This window comes from Gobio gobio, assembly GCF_949357685.1.
Source record: "Gobio gobio genome assembly, chromosome: 1".
NCBI lineage: Eukaryota > Metazoa > Chordata > Actinopteri > Cypriniformes > Gobionidae > Gobio > Gobio gobio.
The window spans coordinates 66,349,046-66,368,652 of record NC_137097.1 but is presented as its reverse complement, the minus strand read 5'-3'; the positions used below and the strand labels follow the sequence as shown (position 1 = coordinate 66,368,652).

General features: G+C 36.5%; 1 long non-coding RNA gene across 1 annotated transcript; it reads right to left on the bottom strand.

The window, feature by feature from the left end:
- Window positions 1–10,588: 10,588 nt before the first annotated feature.
- On the bottom strand, window positions 10,589–14,205 carry LOC307130694. Its single transcript, XR_013817069.1, has 4 exons — window positions 14,150–14,205; window positions 13,311–13,363; window positions 12,491–12,657; window positions 10,589–11,119 (listed from the first exon to the last, which is right to left on the bottom strand). It is a non-coding gene; the product is annotated as an uncharacterized lncRNA (long non-coding RNA).
- Window positions 14,206–19,607: the final 5,402 nt, after the last annotated feature.

Sequence of the window (19,607 nt, the reverse complement as noted above, 5' to 3'; positions counted from 1 at the left end):
TTTCTGGCTTCAATTACAAACCCATTTTGGGTTCATTTTAATCCAGCAATGTAGTAATTTTACACCAAAATTTTGGTAAAAAAAACCCCCAACCATTTAAACATTTAACCCAACATGCTGGGGATGTCCCTTTTTGACCCAGCGCTGGGTTGCCAAAATAACCCAATATGGGTTGATTTTAACCCAGCAGTTTTTAGAGTGTACACTCTAAAAAATGCTGTGTTAAAAATAAGCCAAGTGGGGTTGAAAATTGACTAACCCAGCAATTGGGTTGTTTTAACCCAGCATTTGGGTTGTTTTAACCCAGTGGTTGGGTTAATTGTTTGCTTAAAACAACCAAATTGCTGGGTTAGTCAATTTTCAACCCAACTTGGCTTATTTTTAACCCAGCAGAGTGTATATAAACTAGAATGTACATTTCCTGAAGAAAATGTGAGTGGTGCTTGCAGTGTCAAATCTTGTCACTCGGTTGCTAGGGTGTGTTGAGGCGGTTCCTAAGATGTTCTGGTGGTTGCTAGGGTGTTCTGGGTGGTTGCTAGGGTATTGTGGGTGGTTGCTAGGGCGTTGCTAGGCGGTTGCTAAGGTATTGTGGATGGTTGCTAGGGCGTTGCTAGATGGTTGCTAAGGTATTCTGGGTAGTTGCTATGGTGTTGCTAGGTGGTTGCTAGGGTGTTCTGGGTGGTTGCTAGGGTGTTCTGGGTGGATGCTAGGTGGTTGCTAGGGTGTACTTGGTGGTTGCTAAGGTATTCTGAGTGGTTGCTAGGGAATTGCTAGGTGGTTTCTAAGGTATTCTTGGTGGTTGCTATAGTGTTGCTAGGGTATTCTGGGTGGTTGCTAGGCTGATGCTAGTCGGTTGCTAGGGTGTTCAGGGTGGTTGCTAAGGTATTTTGGGTGGTTGTTATGGTGTTGCTAGGCAGTTGTTGGTTGTCACAGAAGGTTACTATGGAGTATTTATAGAGTTCTTAGAATGTTCATAAGCTGTTTCCCAACTGATGCACTTATGCACTATGTTCTCAACTGTGTAGTGTATGAACTTTAAAAAATGAACCTTTAAGGTTCCCCCACAGTTAATATTTCCAGGAACCTCAAAACTTTAATTTTTGAACCTTTTCTTCTTAGAGTGTAGGAAAAGTGAATATCCAAAAGTTCAGGTACCTCAGCTGTGAGATGTAGGGCAGACACTGAAGGAAACTCATCACTTCACTCTCTTCCTCTGAACATCCTCTCAGCTCTACTAGTTTCTTCACTGTTTGTAGTTTCAGCACTTCCAGGAGGACGGAGGTCTTTCTCTGTGAGAGATCTATGATCCAGACATCAGGTGACTGGAAAACTGACTGTAATGCTGGAAGGAAACTCCTGCCTGTTTGAGTCTCATAGTTCTTCACATGTGAGTAAAGATCCAGCAGGAAATCACTCTGATAATGAGGATCATATTCACCCCGCTCTTCATCAAAAGGGAAGGTTTTGTAACTGCACACAGATGACAGCAGAGCAGAGAATCTTGTTCCTGTAACTGTGTCATTTTCTACAGCAGCAACACTGAGATTCAGCAAGAATATTACTGATATCCTTAGATCTTTAACATAACCCCTCCAAAACCTGATAAAATACAGAGAACCAAAACTATCATTAATTTATGATAACATACAGAATTTATAAATCAACTATACACACAAAAACAATTATTCTGATAATAAGAAACATAACAGCAATATTTATATAAGAGGACAGAATCTAATGACTTTTATTTCACTTTTTTCCAAGGTCCACATATAATGTTAGTTGAGGTTTTTTAACCAGTCAGTTTAAGTTTCCTGACTATTTTACAGCTTCTCTGTGACCTTTCAATCAAATTTACACATTTCTGCATTCAAAAATCAATACAAAATATTTTTTAAATGATCCATTTAATACACAAACACCTACACCAGCTTTTTTTAAACATGTTGAGCAAGAGGCTGTACAATATCTTACCTCAGCTGTGAGATGTAGGGCAGACACTGAAGGAAACTCATCACTTCACTCTCTTCCTCTGAACATCCTCTCAGATCTACTAGTTTCTTCTCTGTTTGTAGTTTCAGCACTTCCAGGAGGACGGAGGTCTTTCTCTGTGAGAGATCTATGCTCCAGACATCAGGTGACTGGAAAACTGACTGTAATGCTGGAAGGAAACTCCTGCCTGTTTGAGTCTCATAGTTCTTCACATGTGAGCAAAGATCCAGCAGGAAATCACTCTGATAATGAGGATCATATTCACCCCGCTCTTCATCTAAAGGGAAGGTTTTGTAACTGCACACAGATGACAGCAGAGCAGAGAATCTTGTTCCTGTAACTGTGTCATTTTCTACAGCAGCAACACTGAGATTCAGCAGGAATATTACTGATATCCTTAGATCTTTAACATAACCCCTCCAAAACCTGATAAAATACAGAGAACCAAAAATCTCATTAATTTATGATAACATACAGAATTTATAAATCAACTATACATACAAAAACAATTTTTCTGATAAGAAGAAACAAAGCAGCAACATTTATATAAGAGGACAGAATCTAATGACATTTATTTAACTTTTTTCCAAGGTCCACATATAATGTTAGTTGAGGTTTCTTGAATCATATCAGTCAGTTTAATTTTCCTGACTATTTTCCAGCTTCTCTCTGACCCTTAGAATTACAGTATTATTATTTTTTTATTAAATTTACACATTTCTGAATCCAAAGATCAATTCAAAACTATTATTTTTAATGATCCATTTAATACACAAACACCTACACCTACTCTACTTAAACATGTTGAGCAAGAGGCTGTACAATATCTTACCTCAGCCGTGAGATGTAGGGCAGACACTGAAGGAAACTCATCACTTCACTCTCTTCCTCTGAACATCCGCTCAGCTCTACTAGTTTCTTCTCTGTTTGTAGTTTCAGCACTTCCAGGAGGACGGAGGACTTTCTCTCTGAGAGATCTATGATCCAGACATCAGGTGACTGGAAAACTGACTGTAATGCTGGAAGGAAACTCCTGCCTGTTTGAGTCTCATAGTTCTTCACATGTGAGCAAAGATCCAGCAGGAAATCACTCTGATCAATTCTGTCAGTCCATTGATAAGGAAAAGATCTGTAGGTGCAGACTGATGTGAACAGTTTCAGCATCTGCTCTCCTGTCTGTGTCTCAGTCTCTGCTGCTTTAATGAAGAGTCGCTGAAGAAACTGCATTAGAAGAATTTCACTCAGATTAAAGAATCTGTAACAAAATGGAAATGGAAATGTGAATAAATAGAAATATCACAGAAAAATTTCACTGTAAGGAGACCTGCGGTGTATGTAGATAGAAATGGCTCATTCTAAGGTAATAAAAACGGTTAACTATGTTCGGTCTTTATACACCACTGAAAACATAGTTATGTTTATTACATTGGATTTCTGTCAACAGATCGTCATAAATACTACACACGGCACCTTTAACAATCGTTGCTGTAACGTGCTGACATGGAAGCACATTCTAAAAAATGTGCTATATAGAACTAAAAGTGGTTCTTTGGCTCGTAATCATAGGGTAACCACTTTAAGTGGTGTATAGCACCAAAATCTTGGTGCTTCAGTGGTTCTTCACCAGTTCTTCACTGGTTCTTTGACTGAGGTGCTATATAGCACCGCTACCATATACAGAACCTGTTAAGATATTGTGCTATATAGCACCAAAAGTGGTTCTGGTTCCCCTATGATTACGAGCCAAGAACCACTTTTAGTGCTATATATCACCATTTTTTTGGAGTGCAGATGAAGACAATGATGTAGCAAACCCAAGTGCAGTTTCTGTACAGTGAAAATCCAAGAACATGAAACTGTGAACAAAATCCAACTTGTGATAGAAGTGATATTTGGACAGAAATGTATTAATTTGTTACAGCAGAATGCATAAAAAAAATCTATGGAATGTCTGTCACCCGGTGGCTTTTTTCGGTATGAATAAAAAAAATCTCATGGGAACTTCAATTTTTGTGATATCAACTTTGGTTGATAGAAATTTGGTTAGACCTATGACTTTAATTTTATAGTAATATTATAGTAAAATATACTATACAATACACCAATTTTACGGTGATCAGAATCCACATCGGATCACAAACAGAAGTTAACTAATTTAAAAACACTGAAAGTAAGTTTTGAGCTAAAATGATTTTAACCCACTTAACTGTCACCACACTGTATATATTAGGGCTGTCAATAGATTACAATTTCTAATCGCGATTAATCGCACACTTATCGTGAAATTAATCATATGCCATTTATCTTATTAAACACATTAATTTTGTCATAATTTGCTATATCCAAAGTAAACAATCAGATTGAAGGCTGACTCTCACAAAACTGTATTTTCTGCTAGCTTCAAGGATCATTGGAGACTCCAAAATGACACCAAATAACCAAATATAAGGAGTCCATTTATACATTTATACACACCTGCACCCATGAAAAAAACATTACATAAAAAACTTTACAGAATTCACAGTGTATGGTATGTGTACAGAGCAACAACAACACGATTGTTTTCATTTTAGACGTCAAGCTGCGATAACGAACAGAACCACACCGAGACGCAAAAAAATTCCCAAATCAACCGTTTTAACTGAATAAACCTACGATTATAATCACAACAACGTACATATGACAAATCAAACATTATCCTTCCTGAGTGTGTGTGGAAACAATGCGAATGTACTGTGTGTCTGTACATGAATGCAGTGTGAGATCAGTTGTCTGGAGAGCGCACACACGAGCTGCGTCCGAAATAAAATACTTCTCTACTATATAGTATGTGAAAAACAGTACGCCAACAGAGTAGCATGTCCGAATTCATAGTATTTGAAAAACAGTAGGCGAAAAGTACCATAGGACGGACCTGTCCGCGATCGCTCTCCGTGGTTCTGACCAAAGAAGAGCGCTTTGGAATCTCCATTACGCACCTGGCTGTGCTTTAGCGCATCTCTCTATAAGGCCTATAGACTGTAAAAGTGGTCAGGAATCGAATATTTCCCCAAACAAAGTTTAGTTCTGCTCGTAAAACATGAGCCCGAATATTTGACAATTCTGTTTAATTGTTTTAAGGAAACCGGAAAATGTTACGCACGTCAATCCATTCCCAACGATTTTGGTTTGCTTCTTATTTATTAAATATAAAGACAATTAGTTAATTAAAGAAACAGCCTAACTATGAAACTAAATAGGCTACGTTTTCTTTAACCCTCTGTCCGACGAAAGCGCCAGCACATTTTTTCCTTTATGACAGAGGAAACAACTCCCACTCCGTCATTTTTAGCCATACAGATACGTGCAATACATAATTATAAACTATAAACCGTCCACTTTTATTTGTGTAAACTCACAATAACAACAAAGGCCGTGGATTCAGGGAACAGAATATTTTGCATGCACTCCAATCCAAACGCTGTCTTCATTTCAATTTTTTTTTTTATTAAACGCAAAGTTTTTAATTTCAAAAGCCTTTCTAAATTCAGTTCATATTTCCAACAAACGACATCCCGAGCCAAAATAACGAAGTGGTAAAAAACAACTTTGAGTTAGCCTACCACCGCGCAAATTCAAACATTTCGCCCTTCTCACCCTACGCCGTGACTACAACCTGACAGGGGAACGGTAATTAACTAAATGTTCTAAATAAATATGCACATAGCCTAGTAATAATAATAGTAATAATAATAATAATAATAATAATAAGCAAATACACAACTTATAATAAATGAACTCAAATATTCTACAACACGTTGCATATAGACAAACTACAATAGGCTAGCCTGACGTCGTCATACTCAATTCTAGTCAGAATATGAGTCTGATGCTGCTCTGTTGGGCTGTGATTATGGGGCGTGTTTCAACCGAACCAGGAAAGACCTCAATTGGATAGACCTACAACCAATCAGAGCAACGGAGCGGCGCATAACGTTAGTTGTCAAATGTCAACAGAACTCAACTGCACTGTGTTGCCAAGTCCTGGAATAAGTAACGTTAGAAGAAAAAGATGAGTGTAAACGATCTTTGCCAGTGTTGTAAAAAAAAGAATTTAAGGATACACAGAGTACTGACCAATATCATCATCATTTCTGAGAGAAATAGTAAACGTGAATGCATATACGAACAAGTTCTCCGTTTAGGATTAGAACAAATTCAACCCAAGCGCCTTTGATGACGTGGATGATTACGTGACTGTTTATCATCTGTCCATCATCGTCTAAAGCCCGCCCTGACAATTTCATTGGTCCGAACAGTTTCTGTTCGGGCATAATTACTTCTCTACGGATCAAGTCCAGACCGAACTGCCCGAGTTAAAAAGTTGTGGGCGGGGCTAAGTTCGGCTGGCATCCAGGCTAACAATAGGCTACCATAAATGACGGAGTAGGCTATTTTAAGTTGTTACACAAGCCTAAGGGGAAAATCCAAACTTCACAGTCTATTTTAAGGACATAACATCGCGTTATACGACAAAATTGAGTGGAATAAATCATATATATGATGTGGCAGATATGACGCGGACAGAAGAAGTGTTCTTTATTAAACTCATAAAAGACAACAGAATTACAGGAATACTGGATTCTAAACAAAGAAATGCCACAATTTATCAAGACCTTGAAGCAGATATGAGGGAGAAACACTCACAAACGCCTCAAGTACTTTAAGGCGCTTTCCTTGCCATTAATGCTTAATTGGATAACACGTCTCCGATGCAGTGGCTGGGACCTACCAACACCCATGGCATAATTTTTGCAAATGACTCATTGCGAGAGGAAAAAAAAAGTTTAGTCGCATAACATCGGTTAATGGAAACGCTGTAATGAAAACAAAACATTTAGACTATTTTGCCACAAATTATGAGCTTAATTGCCGATTTTTAATCATTCTTGGCAAAAATGTAAATATATTATACGCTTTTAAAAAAAATTTTTTGAAGAAAAGCCATAACGCTGTGCCTGTCACATAGTACAGAATTTCAGACGCAGCCATGGTTTGTTGCATCAGACACTTACTTGCACGACTCCGATTCGTCACCAAAATTGCGCTCAGAAACAATCGCAGAATACGACAGAGCTCGTGTTTTAAAGCAAAACACGCTGGAACGAACAATTCACTAAAAAGGCAATGTGAGTCTCTATTCTCTGATATCTCTGATGTAATCAGCCTGGACTTTAGATAAGCACTGTTTTGGACTGTTTGATTGAATTCGATTACTGGATCACTGAACACTCTCCCTGAGTTTAACGGCTTTAAATGGCCTGATCACAAACAGAGAAGCAGAATCGAGTTAGAGTTTGAATGGAAATTTCCTCCTACCAGGGTTACAGGTGCTGTAGATGCTCAGTATGATTGTGATAAACTCCCAGCTTCTAACATCATCTATCTGCATGATGAACATTATGTTAATGACGCAGCTTCACGTACTTCTGTCATTTATGTGCGTTAATTGCGTTAAATTATTTTGACGCGTTAAGAACTTTAAATTAATTGCATGCGTTAACGCGTTAACATTGACAGCCCTAAAATATTAATGTTTTGAGATACTTTGAGTCACGTTGAGCATGTGTACGTTATGTACTGTATAAGTGATCTTATGCACGTTATTTAGGCAATATGTGTTGATTATCCCGAGCTCACGTGGCAGATAATGTGATGCTATTTTCACAAGTGCTAATCTAGCCTATACAGGTCTGAATCGATCGCTATATATGTGTGTAACTATATACCAGTGGTGGGCCGTCAGGGCCAGCAAGGCCTTCTCTGCTGCCCTAATCACTATCAGAATCACAGACTTAAATTTTTATATATTTTTTCCATGAATGTGTGTTAAATTATTCCCAATAGTCTATTTTATTAACTTCATCGCTTTTCTCTTGGTTGTGCTGCTTCCAGTAGTGTTTGTTTATTTTAGAGCTTTTATCCAATCATATTTCAGTCATCATGTGTTGCCAGGTCAAAGAAATCTGCCTTGAGGCCTTCAGAATCAATATTGCGGGCGCCGCTAGCTTAAGTGAATGGCAATGAAACTGTGCGCTTTAACCAATCAGATAATCACTCCGATTTAATCAGCCAATCAGATTTCGAGTTTGCGACAGCGGGGCCATCTAGCTGGCGTACGATAACGTCGGCATTTTCACGTCCTTTGATTGGATGGTCAGAAAGCTAGTAGCCTAGTCAGAATAACTAGCAAACCGCACAAGATAAAACATCTGTAGTTTTAATAGCGTTTTTTCAAACCCAAATGGCTGACAGAGGAGAAGAAATTAATGTATTAATTAACATACTTATAAAGCCATTTTCAAAATTCCTGCATACTGCATTCTCCAGCTTATCGCACAGACACGGAACGATTCGATCTGTCCTGGGTAAAAACTAACGGACTGTAATGTATACCATCACTGATTTTGAAGTCCTGCGGATCTTGATTTATTTGAGAGGATAATAGCAGTAAATTTACTGCACACTGGCATGTTTTGTGTAATAATCATAGCCTATTTTGGAGAGTAAGTTAAGCTATAATGCATTTTATTTAAAAAAAATGTATATCCTACAGTCAACCCTGGGCTGGCTAACCCGTGCCACGTTTTTTCCGTGATGAATGTGATTTATTTTTTCTTGTAAATTTATGATCTAATTTTTTCATTATTATTATTTTCGTTATTAATATATTATTTACAACATTTTTATACTATTAAAATATAGTTTTGTGGGGTTTAAAGGTAAAAAAAACTTTGTATTATCTTTGAACCTCACCTGAAATAAATTTGTCATACTTTTGGTAAGATTTTTTCTCAAGAGGTAACGTAGCCTACTACACAAATGCACTGAAAACCCGGAGCGGATCGATGCTTCTGTTGATATGATGTATGTGGCGCAGCTGTGGCTGCAGTGAAAGGAGACTTGTTGAATTGTGTCAATTGGGTTTCCTGCGTTAATAACTCTTAAATTATTAAATCATTTAATCATTCATTCTCGCTCCATGAGAGACGCAACGCCCTGTTATACTGCGTTTCTGTATAATGTTAATGGTTTCTATAGCCGTGGCCTCATGATGATTTTATTAAAGAGCACCTATCATGGCATTTAAAATGTTCCAAATATTGTTTTAGAAGTCCCCAACAACAGTTTTGCATGCATGCAATGACAAAAAAGACTTTAGTTTTCTTATAATATGCATTTATTTTTACCTGTTTTGACAGCGATTCTCAAATGATTCCTTTAGTGATTCACTTTTCAAAACCCCGCCTTTACGTGACGCTAATCTGCGGTGATTGGTCCGATGACCCAGTCACTTGTGATTGGTATAGTCTGTGCAGATATTTTCGGAAACGGAAACGGAACGCCCTTCAAAGTCTTATAGTGACAGTGATTTGTTAATATGTGTCAGGAGTTATGAATATGAAAACCGCGTCTGTACGTTTGATTGTAATATGAGCCTCAGCTGATCTCATTAATAAAAAAACTCCTCTATTCTCCTCACGAAGACTCGCGACAAATCAACATCCCTCAGGGCTTTTAGTTCAAAAGTGTGCAGATGAGGAGATATATTGATAGATTCTCATATGTCTGTGTCAAATTTCTAAACAGAGGAGTATTTTTTATTCAATACTTCCTCAAAATGCGCAGATATAGCCTAATCATGAGCGATGAGTCTCTTATGTGTTGTTTTCAATTCATACTGGCAGCCGGAGGGCGCTCTGTGCACATGTAGTCCATGTACAGACAGACGAAGAAGAACCATGTGCCATAATAGAAGTCCATATTAAAAGCTTCCTGAGATCGCGAAACATACATTTGACGACTAATAAACACTCAATCGCGACGATGTATGGTTTGTCTTCAAGCCACTTAGTCTTCAAATGCTCATCCTTGGGCAGATGAAAAAAGTTTGCTTTTGAGTGGCACTTCAGAACACAGGGTCTCGTCGCCATGATGTTTTCTAGTTTTCACTGGCGTCTTGGAGCGCAATAAGTGGGCGTATCGTATTCAAATAACTTGACAAGTTGACGTCATCTAGTCAGAGAAAAAGCTTCGGTCTTCTAACGATTCTTAAAAATGACTCAGAGTCGACTCTTACTTTTGAAAGAAAATAACTATATATACGGTGCACTGTCATATTTCAAACTATACAGGATGTTTTTGTTCACTTAGATCTATGTTACACACTACATGAAAGGTACATTTCAAAATTCCATGATAGGTGCTCTTTAAGAGGTGAATTAATTCAGGTAGGAAACCACTGAAGGCCTAGGTGTGAAATGCACAGCCCACCACTGCTACACTGTTAGACATTTATAAGAGATTTTACAGTAACTTACTGGCAACACTGTTGCCAGTAAGTTACTGTATTTGAGATTTACAGTACAAGAACCGCATTTCAGTTTACAGTAACTACATGTTACTGTAATTTTGTAATACAGTACCGTTACTGTAAACCTTGGTTAACAGTGCATTAATCCTATTCAATCATTAATACTTACTGAATTACATTAATTCTTACATTAATCTATCCTACAGAAGTAATCCAAACAGACAATTATTATGAAATATAAAATTCTTTATTTAAAACATTTTAAGTGCTTTAACTTAAACATTTAAATGTGTGGAAAAAGTTCACTTTAAAACATCCTCGAATCAAATCTTATTTTCAGAAAATCATGTATAAAAGTAATCAGATTGCATTCAATATCACTTATTATTTAAATTTACATTTATGCATTTGGCAGACGACTTGCATTGCATTCAAGATACACATTTTACATTTTGTCAGTTCTTGCTTTCCCTGGGAATTGAACCCATGACCTTGCTAGCACCACACACTATTGTTTGAGCTACAATTTTAAAAACTCTGCAGAAAATAGTTGGTAGAATACTGTAAATAGTTGGTTGAAGAATACTGTACCTTTGGTGCAAAATACACATATACATGAATAAAATATAAACAAAGAGCAAATTAATTCTGAAACAAGTTATCACAACACAACACAAACACAAGTTTCATGTCTGTACCGATCTGTGCCATCTTCCACATTGGATGATTTCAAACAGGAACCAGGATTCTGCTCCATTATGGCAAGAAGTCCCTCTAGATAAGAATGATATGAAGTTAGTCATACAATTTGAGTATACACAAACTTTTTACACTGTTGGAATTTAATAAAAAATAATAATCCCATTACAATTCATCATAATGGTAAAATACTATTTTATAGACAGTTAACACTTTGAGGTACACCTAGCTCAACGTATGCTGTCTAGTCTAATCCAGTCCTGCAATGCCTTCATGAAGATGTGAAATGAAATGTTCAGTTTTTGTTTTAGCTGGTGATTCAATGTTATGAATATTTTGAAGAATGTACTTTGTAGTGATGCTGAACCTGATTGCATATTAGAGAGGTGTCTGTTATTTAGCTTAACAAAATTGATATTGAGTAAAAAACTAAAGAAAACTGTTAGTACATAATAGTAGCAGCAGCCCAAACTATATGCTCCAAAAAAGTAATATTACTGAATCACCTCAACATGATTTCACAAACTATTTAATCAAAAACAACAATGTAATCTTTTATTGCAGGATGGATTACATGTATACTGCATTAGCTTTAGTAAGGTATCCTCAAACTGAATGCTACATTCACACACGGGACGCTTCTCATTTACTTTGAATGGGTGACGTCATGGGTTGCTGAACTGAATTGTGGGTTCCGTCGCGCGCGTCGCTTTACTCACGTTGCAAGCGGCAGAAGTTGAAAGGTGTGTTGGACATCAGCTGCGGCCGGATGCAACCAATCGGCGAGAGTAGCCGAGTGCAGGCGGGGAGGAGCTGCAAACACAGACGTGAAGTCGGACACTTTCTGCTTCCCGCAGTGACACTCGCGCGGTGTTTGGACACTTTATCAGCTGAAGTGAAATAAATGCAATATTTGTCAATACACAGATGTTTCAGAGACATTTTTTGTCATGTAATACTTTATGCACTGATTAATACAGCGTGTGTTTGTACAAGAATAAAGTTAACATACAAGCCTAAACTATCAATGAAGTGGGGGTCTACGTTTTTCATCTGTTTTATTTTGATAAACATGACAATATAACATCGCAACTACATGAAAAGAGGTTTAACTGTTATAAAAAAGAGATTTGTGCACATTAGAGGAACTGAAGGTTTTAGAATAAACACGAAACACATGTGATCGCTGTCATGCGGAAAATCTGGCCAATCGTGGAACAGCTGTGTCCTCATCAAAGTCTGTGCAGTCGCTCTAGAGAAACTGCACCGGCTGTATTAGCCGACTGTTCTCGAATCGCTCTCGCTGTGCTTTGATGCCATACGTCACTGTCACGTGGCGTCGGCGCTGTGTCAGGTCAGACAAAATTTCTAACCGCCATGACGCCCTGTGTGAATGCAGCGTAAGTGTCTGTGTACATTACATATCCTATTAAAAAAGTGTCTCACCTAGTCCAAGTTTTTCCATTCAAACTCCATTAGGTGGCGAAGGAAGGATGACACTCTGTTGTTGATTACAGTTGTCTTCCTGTTCACAACTTCCCTGGTCTTCCGACTCACTCTGGTTTAGGTGGTGCATCTTGTTCCCACCTCTGGGTTTTTCCTCACGAAAAAAACTTAAAGCAAGAGAAAATTAAGAGAATAAAGATATTTTAAATTTCATCACCCTTAGTGCTTTTGCTTTAAATGTTTTTGGTAACACTTTAGAATAATGGTCTGTCATTAAACGGATAGTTCACAAAAAAAAAAAAAGTAAATTCTGTCATTTACTCGCCCTGTAGTTCTAAACCTTTTAAAGAATGTTTGTAACCAGATAATTTTGAGGCACCATTCACTTCCATGGTAGGAAAAAAATACTATAGAAGTGAATGGTGCCTCAATCTGTTAGGTTACAAACATTTTTCATCTTCTTTTGTGTTCAGAAATGTATTCAGGTTTGCACTTGAGCAACATTATTCTAAAGTTTTGCCATGTTTTTTTCATAAATTATATTTCATCTGCCAAAATCATCCAAAAATTGTCCAGGACTGCTTAAATTCCAGAAAATAAAATTATAATCTGTCAGTCCTGGACAAACACAGTTTTGGATTATTTTAGTATAATATAATTTATGAAAAAAAAACATGGTACATGGCTAGTTACAGCTAAAAAGAGGTGGAAAAACTAAATAATTTTGTGATTCAGTTAAACAGACCCGACTAAAACATACAAGAAAAACTTTGAATTATCAGTAATATGTGGAGAAACAAAGAGGAGTAACGTTACTTACCGTTGTATGAGTTCCAGTGTCGCACAGCACAGGCAGGCTCCTGGTATTCTTATCTAAAATGTTAAATAAATAATGTCAATCCAAATGTAAACTTTGCTTGTTAACGACATTATTTTTTGCAACTAGTGGCCAACGTTAATTTACTAACTAACGTCGTCCTAATGTACGCTTAATATGCTCGATAAACAAAATCTTCATTGTATTGGTAAAGTTAATTCAATAAACTCACTAACGTTAAGTCTTTTTAAAAATAAAACGTTAGGTTTATGTTACCTCAGTTTTAGTACCAAAGCTGAAGCAAATGATAACCTAACGTTATGTAAAGTATGTTGTCCGGGCCGTGAGCTCTCTCCTCGGGCAGTAACGTTACACACGACGCTGGCTGCACTGGTTCTTAATCTAATTCAATAAACTCATTTTTTTTAAAGAAAACGTTAGGTTTACCTCAGTTTTTAGCAGCAAAGTTTAAGCAAATGATAACCTAACGTTATAAAGTATGTTGTCCGGGCCGTGAGCTCTCTCCTCGGGCAGTAACGTTACACACGACGCGGGCTGCACTGGTTCCTAATCTAATTCAATATACTCATTTTTTTTAAATAAAACGTTAGGTTTACCTCAGTTTTAACAGCAAAGTTTAAGCAAATGATAACCTAACGTTATGTAAAGTATGTTGTCCGGACTGTGAGTTCTCTCCTCGGGCAAAACTTACAACGCTGCACCGGTTCCTAATCTAATTCAATAAATTCATAAAACGTTAGGTTTACCTCAGTTTTTAGCACCAATGCTGACAAGCTAAAATTGGGGTGCAGACAACCGCGGATAGTACAAATCACACTTACCTTGCTTGTTTGCCGTTCTCACGGGGGATGAAAAAATCTTCGCAGGGTGTCCGGACACAGCTCATATATTCTCTGGAACCGTGAGCTCTCTCCTCGGGTGAAACTTTCAACGCTGCACTGATGGTTCCTAATATAAATCTCAAGCAAATCCTGTCGATCCCAATTGTGCCAAATAGGCCGTTGTGGTAAATACAGTATTATACTTTATTTTTTAAAAATACAGGAAATCACTGTATTTGGTGTTTGACGTCATAGAAAATACCCATGATGCAACGGGAATTACAGTTATTTACTGTAAAGAGAATTTACAGTATTATACTGGGTGATATATAGTAAATAACTGTACAAATTACAGAAATGTCTAACAGTGTATATACATAATGGATATATAAGTGACAAAGTGATTTCATTCTTGTTATAATTTGCATTACTAATTGAGTAGGTAATCTAATACTCATACTACTCATAATACAGTCCAAAACTACTCTGTATCATTCTGCTGCTTGTACTACAATTCATCAAGCCAATAAAGTGTACTTCGTCTCTGACTGGACGACTTATGTCTGCTCAATATCCACCAGCTAGTCTACCCCACAATATATATATATATATATATATATATATATATATATATATATATATATATATATATATATATATATATATATATATATATATATATATATATATATATATATATATATATATATATATATATATATATATATATATAAGACAGAAGATTTTCTCCATTTTGTGTAGGAGATCCATGCTTTGTAGAGAATCATTCTTTTGTGGCTTCAAGCCACATAACAAAACCAGTTTGTTGAGTCTGAGTCTGTGTTCATTCACACATTAGTTTCAGGACTGAGGGACTGGGGTGAATGGTCATGGGATCAGTCTGTGATCAATGTCATGCTAATTGTCTTTGCAGGCTTATCTCCTAGCCCACCTATTTCCTTGATTGTGGTTATCACTAGTACTGTTCAGAAAGTAAGTGACAAAAGGAGAAAGACGCTATTCAGTTCAAAAGTTGTGTACAGATTATTGGCCTGGTTATTTGTTCAACTTGTTTTATTGCAGGTTTTTCTTTAATAGTTCTTGGTTTTAAATAGTTGAATTTCAAAACTTTTCATGAATTTGTCCTTACTGGTTGTAATACAAGTTGTAATTAAATCAGTATAGCAATTTAGCAATGTTTTTCCAAATTACAGACCAATCCAAAACTACAAACTCAAGATCATTTTTCCTCACAAACCCCTTCCTGAAACACTTTAATGATGAACAAAAGAAAGAAAAAAAAACATCCTTAATATCAATGCTTGTGTCTCTGATGTTTAAATTAACAGTCAAAAGCATGTAAGTTCAGGTACCTCAGCTGTGAGATGTAGGGCAGACACTGAAGGAAACTCATCACTTCACTCTCTTCCTCTGAACATCCTCTCAGCTTTACTGGTTTCTTCTCTGTTTGTAGTTTCAGCACTTCCAGGAGGACGGAGGTCTTTCTCTGTGAGAGATCTATGATCCAGACATCAGGTGACTGGAAAACTGACTGTAATGCTGGAAGGAAACTCCTGCCTGTTTGAGTCTCATAGTTCTTCACATGTGAGTAAAGATCCAGCAGAAATTCACTCTGTTTAAAGATGTCAGTCCATCGATAAAGTAAAGAGCTGTAGGTGCAGACTGATGTTAACAGTTTCAGCATCTGCTCTCCTGTCTGTGTCTCAGTCTCTGCTGCTTTAATGAAGAGTCGCAGGAGAAATTTCTTAAAAACACTTTCATTCAGATTAGAGAATCTGTAACAAGATGTAAATGAGAAATGTGAATAAATAGAAATAATCACATAACTTATTATAGCTATGATGTGACTAAAAAAATACAAATTAAATAATGTGTTGTTTGTTTCCCGTTTTCAGACAGAGCATCAAACCAGTCATTTAATACTGACAGTAATGAACACTTTATAATTAATACATTTTTCCCCAAATATATTTTAAAAATAAGTTTTTACCATCTTACTTTTTTACCTAAGCCCTAAAGTGTTTAATTTTTGAACAACTTTATGTGCCCTGAAATGATCAACGTATATTTGAGACTACTTTTCTAAGCTCATCAACACAATGGACTCTATCCAATTTATTATATATAAACTACTCCAAAACATTCTCATCTACTTTCTATGCTGTCATGTCATTAATGTCTCAATGTTTTTTTTTTTCAATTATATTAAAATACATACACTACATTACATAGCCTACAATTATATTCAGAGAAGAGCAATTTTGTATTATTTTGACTACACCAGACAATGGAATTTTTTTTTGCTACAACTAAACAATTAATGGAGAAAAATTTACTTTTCAGAATACAAGTGACAAAAGGATAAAGACGCTATTCAGTTCAACGGTCGAGGACAGATTCTTTACCTTTTAGTTAGCTTTTTTTTTTTTTAAACAGTTCCAAGTTTTAAATAGTCACATATCCAAATTACACCAAAATCCAAAAATTCTCTCATCAATGCCTTCTTAAAACATGTTTAATGATGAAAAAATAAATACCATCATTAATATTAATGCTTGGGTCTCTGATGGTTAAATTAACAGTCAAAAGCATGTAAGTTCAGGTACCTCAGCTGTGAGATGTAGGGCAGACACTGAAGGAAACTCATCATTTCACTCTCTTCCTCTGAACATCCTCTCAGATCTACTAGTTTCTTCTCTGTTTGTAGTTTCAGCACTTCCAGGAGGACGGAGGTCTTTCTCTGTGAGAGATCTATGATCCAGACATCAGGTGACTGGAAAACTGACTGTAATGCTGGAAGGAAACTCCTGCCTGTTTGAGTCTCATAGTTCTTCACATGTGAGCAGAGATCCAGCAGTGCATCGAGTTGTTCTTGTTTGTCTCTCACATCAAAAAAGTTGCAACTGCATTGTGATGCTTTATGGAAAAATTCTCGAAAGAATGAGATTTGCTTCAATGGTTCTTCCCAAATCTTTAATCTGCAACACAGAATTCAAAAACAACATTAATTACAGACTTTTTAACAGGTTTAGAATTATGCTCGTCTAACAGTAAACAAGCATCTGAGCAGAACCAGAAAATATGACCATATCACACCAGTCCTCCTCAGGTCTTTACACTGACTCCCAGTTACATTTAAGACTGATTTTATGCATGTGTTGCTGAAAGAACGTGCAGAGAGTGCGCGCTGCCCCTCCTCGCACATATTAATCAAAATCAACTGAGAATTGACACGATGGTAAAAGGTCGGAAGACCGAAGTTTCACGTGAAGCATAGGGAGATTTTTTCCTGAATTACCGCTGGTGTTGCTCTACAAGAGAGTCAGTTAAGTGCACCTAAGCATTAAATGACTAGGTTGTAAATAGTTGGTTACTTTTAAAATTAAGTATAGCACAGTCAGTGTGCACTTTATTATGCTGCTTGCTTGTTGCTACTGTGTGCCATAGTGTAATTATTTTATTTATGCTTAAATATTTATTTTCAGAATTTATTTTCAGCACTGAACTCTTTTTTTTACTTGTTCTACCTTACCTGTTTTTACTATTTTTTTTTTTTTGTACAATAAATGTTCCTTTTTTAAATTAAGACTTGTAAGATTGTTATCATGATGATCATTGTGTCATTTTTATGATGTAAATTGAGGGGGCAAAAGCAGTATCGGCTCCAAATATCGGCTCAAGAAAATTGGCAGACTGTATCAGTCATCGGCTAAGGCTGATGAAAAAAAATCGGTAACGGCATTGGCACTAAAAAGAAATCGGTATCAGTCGATCCCTATATTTTATTTTTGCCTCCCTCTTTTGATTCTAAAATGAAATCAAGTGGCACTGAGAATTTGTTAAGAGACGAACATAAATTACTGTGAAATGTTAATTGGGAAATTGAGAGATGAAACCGTGTTGATGAACTGAGTCTGTGGTAGAGTAGAGAGTTTAATGTGAAACTTGAGGTCAGGACCAAATCTGTTCTGTGGGGTGCGGACTGGAGTCAGTCCAAGAGTCTCCGAACAAATCTTTATGGTGCGGATTGGATCAATTCCATTCCTAGAGCTCTTCCAGTCCAATTTTAGGTAAAAAATCAGATCTATTGGAGACGTCTAATAGATTACTTAGGCGTGCAGAAAGAACACCACAGACAGTTCAATTAACACAGGAAAATCTCACAGTAAAACGAGAAGCTGTGAAAAATATGATACGCCGGTGTTTTGCCAGATGAGAAGTTTATCTATGCATCATCTTTTTTACTCTTAATTCCTTTTATATCTATCATCTTTATATTTGTTTTAATTATTTTTTATAACTGTTTTAATTAGGGGCCAAGCACCGAATGTGCGAAGCCACCTGTTGTATCCGTTGGCGTTCTTCTTCTTATTCTTTTACTTCTTCCGCTATTGAGTGTATGGCAGCCCATAGAACTGCTAGCATGAAAGGTATGAAATTTGGCACACTCATAGAGGACAGTCTGAGCTGTCACCATAGCAAATTTGGAGTCTCTAACTCAATCCCTCTAGCGCCACCACCTGACCAAAGTTTAACTTAGGGTTTGAAAGTTATGAGCACAAAAATAAGGGCTAGAAACTAAATAATTTTTTCCTCTGAATCCTTGGGTCAAGACGATTCGATCACATATGACGTAATATTGCATCATGAAAATTTGTGACGGAGGGAAGTTAGCGAGTGAAGGGCATAATAAAAACGAACTGGAATGCAGCTTAGGTTACACGAGTGCCCACTACTGGTGGAACCTTTGCAATGGACTGAACTGGAACGTCCTAAGCCCTTGATCACTTGGAATCCATGAGTTGATTTATTATTTATTTTTTCCCTGTTATGAAATTGTTTAATGCAGCATTATATATACGCATGCGGTAACACATTATTTTAAGGGTCCAGAATAATGCATTAGTTAAGCATTAATTAAGGATTAACTTGTTCACAACTAAGCATTAGTTAAGCACGAACACATTAGTAATTAATGATTAACTTTACATTTTAAGTGTCCATAATTATGCATTAGTTAAGCATGGACACAATAGTTATTAATGATTAACTTAACATTACAGTAAGGGCATATTAGCCATTATTTACAACTTAATAAGCCATATATTATTTTTCTGTAGCAATGTAATTATATTTTCTGTGTATTTTATAGTAATTATGTTTAATTACTGCTGAATTTGCCGTTATAAATTGTTAAAATAGTGTAATAAAGACAATTTGACCCCCTATTCTGAAGTGAACGTTTTATCCTCATTAATTATGGCACTTATTGAGTGATATTTAAGTTTATTAACCAGAATAAGCCATTAGTTAAGCCTAACTACTGCTTATTGATCTGGTACTTTAACTGTATTCTTTATCGGTTCTTTTTGTTATATATTTTTTTAAATAAAAAAAACAACGAACATTAAGAACATAATTAACATTGCTTTATAAT